At 44.2% G+C, this 7,999-nt stretch overlaps 1 long non-coding RNA gene across 5 annotated transcripts in view; it reads right to left on the bottom strand.

Annotated features, from left to right (window-relative positions):
- Positions 1–798: 798 nt before the first annotated feature.
- LOC119364050 overlaps positions 799–7,999 on the bottom strand; it is a 12,392-nt gene continuing 5,191 nt past the window's right edge. Inside the window, exons 4-7 of one of the 5 annotated variants that reach the window (XR_005174639.1) lie at positions 6,352–6,503; positions 5,897–6,271; positions 1,221–5,777; positions 799–1,104 (exon numbers count right to left, since the gene is read on the bottom strand). This is a non-coding gene — a long non-coding RNA (uncharacterized LOC119364050). Of the gene's footprint in view, positions 1,149–1,220; positions 5,778–5,896; positions 6,272–6,351; positions 6,504–7,999 lie in introns of all 5 variants that reach the window. The other 4 variants (XR_005174640.1, XR_005174641.1, XR_005174638.1 and 1 more) reach the window with 4 other exon arrangements.

Below are 7,999 nucleotides of genomic sequence, written 5' to 3'. Positions count from 1 at the left end.
CACCACCTCTGTCTCGTCTGCGAGCAGGTTTAGGCGGCCCATCATGGAGTCGACACCTTCCTCCCCCATAACAGTCGAGCCTGTTGGTTTCTCCTTTCTCTTGTCAGATCCCGCCCGGCCACTGGTTGACATTGTTGTTGTGCCTAATCAGACCAGCACCCCCTTCCTTCGCAAGAGCAGCAAATCCCCACTCAGCAGTTAGCACAGCCACCAGCAGCTAAAAGGCCGGACCACACAAACCCACTGTTGATCGAAAATCCACAGGGTAGAGGTTGCAACTCACCAAGATTTGGTAAGGCAAGGTAGATCCAGACCGGAAAGAAAAGCGCCACCGCCTGCCAATGGGAGACCGGAGCCGGAGCCGTCAAGGGTGGAGGGCGGCCGTAGGAGAGGGGCGCGCGCCCGCTGGGAGCAGCGGCCGGGCCTAGAGGCCGGAGCCGACGGCGGCGACGGCGGCGACAGTGGAGCAGGGCATCGGGGCAAGGTGTGGCTGCGGGCTCTCGACAGTGGAGCAGGGCATCCGCTGATGGACGAGTTGATTGCTCGCTCATCTATTTATTATATAATTGAAACAGAAGTAAAACAAGCCGTCACATTCATCCACATAAGTTAGAATTATCTAATCCGTTAGATTGTAGTATTAACGGCCTTGATTAAAATCAACGCGTAAACGAGAAAAGTTGTGTTGTCACGTGTACGTTCATATAACGTGTACGTGCATATAACGGACCAACACATCCATGTTCCATCATGTGTAATTAGGATAAAAGCAATTATATTGTAATTAGGATAAAAATAGTAGTCAAACCTAAATAAATAAATAAATAAGGAACCTAAGCAAATAAGGACATCATTTTTTTTCAAACTCGGACACACATGCAAATAAGACGTGTATACGGAGTACAAACATGACTTGCCAAGACAAACACGGCACATAAAAACACATACATGCAACCGCACCCAGCACATGCCCAAAAATTGAAGTCAGCCAAATCTGCTACCTAGCTAGCACACTACCAACAAAATCAGTCTTCCAATTCAACTACGTAATGTCACCAAGCCAGATGTAGTGACGCCCAAGCAACCTTCTGAGTGGCTTCTCACCTGAGTCATAAAGGTTTCTAATTGTTATTCTGGATCCAATCTACCTTGGCAATCAAAGTCTTCCGATTCAACTATGCAACGCCGATGTAGTCATGGCAACCTTCTGAGTGACTCACCTGAATCATCAAGGTTCGCAATTGTTATTCTGGATCCAATCTACCTTCTGAGTAGCCTCTCACCTGAATCATCAAGGTTTGTAATTGTTATTCTGCATACAATCTTCATAGATGCATTATTAATAATTCCCTAGCGATTTTGTGATCCTTTTGCAGCAATGGCATACAACAAGCATAGCGAGTTCACAACAGGAGAACGAAACTATGTATTCAAGTGCAAGTAATGAGAATATGAAATTCAATCAATCCTACAATTAATTGGCTCTGGAACCTCGGCATGATATTCATAGATGAAAAGGTTTAGCCATTGCATATTTATTAGCAGATTGTTCTATTGTTTGTTTTAACTACTAAGTATGCCGGTATGATATTCATCGATGAAAAGGTTTAGTCATCATATATTTACTTGCGAACTGTTCTATTATTTTCTACAACAACTACTAAGTATGTTTTGATTGTTTTCACATGGCCAAACAATTCTTGCGACTATCGGGAAGTAGTTTAATTTATAGACACATATAGAACAAAGATAAATGAGAATCTATTTATGTAACAATTTTAAGTTTGTGGAATAAGTATATTCGAGTAAGCAGTGAAATATAGTTATTTTTCATACATTAAAAAAGTAAAGGAGGTGAGAGGATCATCAGAAGGTTACCCAGTTTACTACTTCGAGTTTGCTACAAAGGAAAAAAAATTAGATGAAACTTTCAAATAATTAACTCCGCTTTTATAGACGTCATTGGACTACCAACCCAAATGGAGCATGTGGAATCAATAATAAAAAGAAATAACCACGAACCTTCATATTTCAGCCAGATTGAATTCTAATATAAGATTAAGTCCATAATGCACAACCATTCCTCATCACTGGTGCGGAAGTTCAATGGTAAGTTCATTAATGTTACAAGCTCTTCTATTAATTATAAAAAGGGATAAGTATATTTTTCGTCCTTCAACTCTTTCGAAAGTATAGCAATGGTCCCTCGACTCCGAAACCAGCAAAACTTAGTCCCTCAACTTTCAAAACCAGATAAGTTTAGTCCCTCAACTTTCAAAACCAGATAAGTTTAGTCCCTCAACTTTCAAAACCGGATAAGTTTAATCCCTCGTCTTGCTTAGGGTGATTTTCCGCTGACGCAGTGTGGTTTTTGACTCGGACACGTGCACGAAAGGTGCTCGGTATAATGCTCAGTGAGCGGGCAGTGCGTGTCGACGGCGCCCGGCAGTGTGTGCAACGGGCAAATACGGCTGCGCCTGCAGCCGGCGTGGCGCGGCTCGGTGCGCGTCGGCCCGGGTGGTCCATGATGAGGCTGATTAACGATGGCCTGTGTATTCCCTTGGTCTGTTAGAGTGCTGGAGGCAGGGTCAACGGCGTGAAGCTCCCAAAGCTGCTCTTTTGCTCGTGTCGCTGCCACCGCTGGTGGCTCAAGTCTGCACCACGCGAGCAGGGATCGCGAGCTCCTGCAATGAGCTGGTGCACCAGGGCGCGGCCTTGGGTCTCCTGTGAGGCAGGCGTGCTCCACGAAGGAACACGAAGTGCAGACTAGCTGCTGGATTGATTCTAGCCGCCGGCAAAACACGTAGGTATACGTGAACATACGTATTGATTCGGCCCGCAGCCCGCAGGAGATGCAGGCCAAACACAACGAACATGCTGATCCGATCTCGCCCAGAATACACACGCACGTGATGTGTTGCTCCCTAGACTGCACCTTACACCCTGCTGCATACGATCGGATGCATGGCCAACGCGGTCAGTGGAGGTGCCCGCGGAGGGCTTGTCCGAGCTCGCGGCCTCGAGCTCCTCCTCCTGCTCAGGCCTCCTGTCCAAAAGGTCAGCGGCGTCGCGCTGGGCGCAGGCTGCAGCTCGACGGCCCGTGCAACACGGAGGCCAAGTAACTCGTCTGCCAACGCCACGCCCTGGGTCGCCGAGCTCCTCTGGCCGCTCGAGCACTTTGTCTCCGCCGCATGACCGTAATGGACGACGCTGTCCGGCTTCTCATCCGAACTCGCCGCGCCTGGTAGTACTGGGGCCCTTGGTGACATGCACTGTGCTTTAAAAAAAATGACATGGACTGACGTGGTGGTCAAGCCTAGGTGACGTTTCAAGTTTTTGGTCAAAACCATGTCCACATCAGATGGAAACCACTCGAAGCGGTATGAGGGACTAAACAAATCCGGTTTGAAAAGTTGAGGGACTAAGTTTTGCTGGTTTTTGAATTCAAGAACTATTTCTATACTTTCGAAAGAGTTTAGGGACAAAAAATATACTTCTCCCTTATAAAAATATGTCTAACAGAATTTACTTTGATTAAACATGATTATGCTTAAAGTCAAGTGTCATAAGAATCTATACAGATCTAGATATACCATAAACTTGGGAAATTGTTGACAGGTATGAAAGACCAACTTTTATTATTTCTCAGCTAATTTATCTTGACTCATCTTTATTCATCAATCTAAGATAATTATTATACTCGATTTGCTCCAAATGTGCAGGAACTCAACACAAGAATCAATACCAAATTCATACTCCCTCGATCCAAAATAAGTGTTATGGTTTTAGTTCAAATTTGAACTAATGCGAGACTTCTTCTAAGATATGAAATCGCCACTTTTTGAGGAAAACCAGACTCTCAACACCTGCAATGACAACTTAGTAAATATCAGTTATAGTGCATATCTACTTAATTATGTCTCTCACTTTCTCCAGTATGCTAAATTTTTGGGAAATCATTTTAGGATTTTGTGTTCACAGTAATAGCTACAAGGGATCATATTCAAAGCTGGTATATGTGATGTGATGATTTTCACAAACTAGATAAGAAGGAAGTTGACAAGTACTGTTACGAGAGTTGTGATACATATCGAGATGATGTATCACCTCGGTAAGCATATTCTACTAATTTGAAGAAGACTTCTTTCCTATTACATTTACTCTACACTAATAACAATCGTATGATAGTTATCGTATTTGACAGTAAATTAATGACTATACGACTACTACAAGTTGCACTTTATTTGACGGTGAGGCCGAAAAATTGTTCAATACATTTGTCTCGGACTTGCTAAATTCACTGGATGAGAAATATGAAGAAGCGCCAAAGATTACATAATAATAATGTTGACAAACACCTATTTTCAGCTCATGTTCAGCGATGGCAATCTCACTTTCAGAACCAAAAACTATGCAGTAAAAAGAACATTTGTGTGTGATGATAGGCTTGAGATGATGGACCTGAAAGATAAAGCCGAGGAGGAAAATTTGCCTTTATCCATTACAAAAGAAGTATTGTGTTTGTATTTTCCTAACTAATACATCTCACATATGATTCTCAGAATTTTGCATGATAAAGTGGACGCCGTGTTCAAAAAAGCAACAAAGAAGCATAACATAGAGGCTAAAGGGTGATTAATTTTCTCAGAGTACTACTTCTCAAACTTTAGAGACACGTGTAATCTTTGAAATGTATTTTTATTTTGCAGACAAATAACAATAGAGATTCACCTCAGAAAAGGATATGACAATTTGTTTCTATGTAAGAAGAACCACACGATACTAATGGGGTTATAGTACATGATGATGGGTGTGAAGAAAAAAAACATAAACATCACATGGACTCTGCAATGACAAAAGAAAATGATAGAGATCTATCATATTATCGGATGGCTCAGAGGATGAATACACCAAGATAAGTGTACAAGAAAGGAGAGATGTATGCTGGGAACAAGAAACATGTTGAAGCGGAAGTAAAAACTGCAATGCTTGAAGATGAAGACTAGTTGCCAGTTGTGGCAAAATAAGATGTACTGATACTGCAGTCATAAGGAGATCGCATAAAATGACCAAAGAGGTTTATGGCCACAAGACCGGAAGTGTTGATGAAAAATGCTACAAGAGAAGTGGTCAGTTCGAAGATACAGTAGCCAAAAAAACCTAGGCGAACAAGGAGGTTACCCACAAAATTAGTTGATTAATATAGCTTAGACTGAAACTAAGGCAGACCATAACTGAGATAGAGAAGAGCACTTGACATCTACCAATATAACGACACGTATTACATAACAAGGCGCTGAACGGCTGAAGTTAGCACTACCAGAAGCATGTCATGTTGTAATTACTTGATATGAGTTTTCTGCTCTTCATAATAGCTCTCTATCCAACAGCCTTTTTCAGTTAAGAGAATATTAGAAAAGCTCGATATTATAGGCATTTTGTACAAAATCCATCCTATGTCAACACATGGATCTTGCTTTGAATAAAAACAAGGTTCCCTCATTTAGACTTGGCGCCACAGCAAAACCAGCAACAAATAACATTAATTGCATAGGTATAAAAAAATGGGAAGTAATAACATGACCAAAATTTCTTCTCAGTTACTTCATCGGATGATCAGAGGTTATCCAAACTAATTAGTAGAAACTAAATAAACATGTCATTCCATACACTACACGATTGAGTTTTCTGGTGGAAACATACTTGAGTTGAGTAGATTCAACATGCGAGCTTTTGCTGCTTAACAAACCGATGCCCAAATTGACCATGCAAGCAACCTGTACGAAGAGAAATTTCATAAATAAGGTGTACAACACTACAGACTTACATAGTGATATGGAGGAACCAAAAAAATAATCTGCACTAGGAAGGATGCATATGATCGGCTCGCACTTACATTTTGTAGGAGATGAAGAGGAAAATAACTCGAGGCCGTCTGCAACGGTGCTCAGATCTTGATGTCATTTGCTTATGGCAAGATCTCACATTTGTCTACATAACCCCATAGCTCTCATGAAGCATAGCCGCAGTGCAAGTCTCTGCCCCGCTCCTCAGATCCGACCATTATCCATTGCACGAACTCATCTAGGAAATCCACACCCTTCTCCGTGAGCTTCCTTACTGCCCCCTCAACGCCACCAACCTCCAGCACATCCACCACCATCACTAGCCGCCGGACCTCTTGATGGCCTTGCCGCCGGACTCGCCGAGGTGGGCGAGCATCTGCAGCCTGAAGTCCGCATCAAACGCGTTCACGCACTCACCCGGCCACCTGCGCCACCAACCCCAGGAAGAGAAATTTTAGAGGGGGTAGACTCTCAATGATGGCCACCGCCCACGAGCGATATCTACCTTCGCCGACAGCAAATCTGGCGAAATGATGTGTGTGGATGAAGAACCAGGTGCCGATGGGGTTATTTTCCTTTTCTTTGGAGTGGATAGGGATCGACGAGAGGAGGGAGAGAGGAGCGAGGCCACAAGGCCAGTACGGGAACCGGTACGGGCTGTTTTAGATGGAGAGAAAAAAATCCGGAGTGGTAATTATCTTCCGGATGAAGAGCATAACTCAAAAAACAGCCGTGCTTTCCCTAAAAAAAACAGCCGTGCTATACACACGAACTTAAATCCAGCCGGACATGCACATGATTTATTTTGTTGAGGTTCGACATGCACATGATTGAGAAGGGCACCAGCGGCTGGATTAGCACGTCATGCATAGATCGGGCAGCACTGTTGTCTAGGTAGCCGTTTCGCTCAAAAAAAATGAAGGAGTGGTGTTATACACACGACAGAAATCGCACGATTCTCAGACGATGCTTAAATCTAGCGGAACATGCATATGTTTAAAAAGGGCATCAGCCACTCGATTTACCTATCATACAAAGGTCGGGCACAACCATCATCAATGAAGTAGTTTCGAATATGAAGAGTCGGATGGCACATTCAGGCTCAGAAGCCGAAGTGTACAAGAAAAACTATGAGGTGAAAAACCGACTGATCAAATGCAAATTGTACCCTTTTCTGTGTGAAAAGAATGCAAATTGTACCAAGATACTGTGATACGAGTAAAAAGATGGATGGCCAAATGCAAACTGAAAAGTGCTTAAACATACACATAATCGGTAAATCGAATGAATCCATAGATAATAGGGCTATTTACATTTCTGTCCCTAACTCGAACCACCTACTCAGATATACCCCTAATTCCAAAGCCTGCTCAAAAATGCCCCTCCGCCGTTAGTTCCCCTTATAGAATTGCCCTTCTGTTCCGTTTCCGTTAGGTCAAAGGGGTTTGACCGTTTACTTGATGTTTTCTGGACATTTTGCCTCTGCCTCCTTTTGTCACCGACATGTAGGACCCACTGTCAAGGTCAAATGGTCAGCAGTTGACTGGGTCAACAAGGGAATGGGTCCACTTGTCATAGGTTAGTTATTTTGGATTGATTATTTTAGATTGATTTAATATGCCATTAACAGATTAATTAACTAATTAATACCCACATCATGGATTAACCCTAATCTAACTCACAAAAAAAGTTTAACCCTAATCTAACAGCCCCACGTGGTGGTGGGGCCACTGGCAGCGGTTTGGCCGGCAGAAATTGGGCGGCGCCGGCGCTGGTCCAAGCGAGGACGCACGATGGCGAACACAGCGGCGCACGGGAGCGAGGCAGAGGGGACGCACGGTGGCAAACACGGCGCCGCACGGGAGCGAGGCAGAGGGGGCGCACGGTGGCGAACACGACAGTGCACGGGTACACGGCGGCCCACGGTGACAGACCGGGGCAAGATGGCGGCTAGCCGGAGGCAAGGAAGACAGCAATGGCGCGGACTAATGAAGGCGCGCCGGATCAATTCGATCTGCGCGGAGGGCACAGAGATCTTGGCAAAGCTCCTGGACATGGAGGTTGAGCCCGAGGAGGCCATTGGCCCTGCGAAGAAGAAGGCAGCGGCGACGGATCTCTGCACAAGGAGGGAGGAAGGGAAAGGGAGGGAGAGG

This window comes from Triticum dicoccoides, chromosome 2B (genome assembly GCF_002162155.2).
Source record: "Triticum dicoccoides isolate Atlit2015 ecotype Zavitan chromosome 2B, WEW_v2.0, whole genome shotgun sequence".
NCBI classification, from domain to species: Eukaryota; Viridiplantae; Streptophyta; class Magnoliopsida; order Poales; family Poaceae; genus Triticum; species Triticum dicoccoides.
Note: the sequence above shows the minus strand (reverse complement) of the source record. Positions and strands in the feature narration are given on the sequence as shown.